This window comes from Salarias fasciatus, chromosome 5 (assembly GCF_902148845.1).
Source record: "Salarias fasciatus chromosome 5, fSalaFa1.1, whole genome shotgun sequence".
Lineage (NCBI taxonomy): Eukaryota > Metazoa > Chordata > Actinopteri > Blenniiformes > Blenniidae > Salarias > Salarias fasciatus.
Genome location: NC_043749.1, coordinates 7,583,110 through 7,583,675, shown reverse-complemented (window position 1 = coordinate 7,583,675; position 566 = coordinate 7,583,110).

The following is a 566-nucleotide window of genomic DNA, read 5'->3' as shown; positions in this document are numbered from 1 at the left end:
TGAGCTTGTTATTTTTTTTTTGGGAGGTGGGGGGACTTCAGTTCAGTTATCCGCCACTAGATGGAAGCAGAGCACTAAAAAAAGACATGGTTTTGTCTTTCTCTTCAGTGATGAGTGAGACCAAGGTTTCTGCACATCTCCACAACTTCTATAAAGTAAAAAGTTGTATTTATTCACAAATGAGGCGTTTCATCCACGTTCTGACCGCCATCATGACGTTTATCTTGGGAGTGCCTTTGTTGACAGAGCTGGCGCTGTATTTCCTATCACACAGCCTCACGTTTCCCACAATGGATGGTTAACACCTTTTCGGTGTTTCTTGGCCTGGAAATGCAGCGCTCATGTAACGCGGGGAGCATGTGGCAAACTGGGGGCAATAAAGCGAGCCGTGGCCTTGCGGCCGAGGCCGTCGGAGATCAGGCGGGTCTGGAACAGCTTAATTAATCTCATTTCTTAAATGTGGCATTTAATGAACAGCTGCTGGCATTTATTGTTTGCCAGGGTGGTAGTTAGAAGGTGCGGACAGACCCAGGTGCTGTCTGACAAATTCCACGGGTCACTGGAGG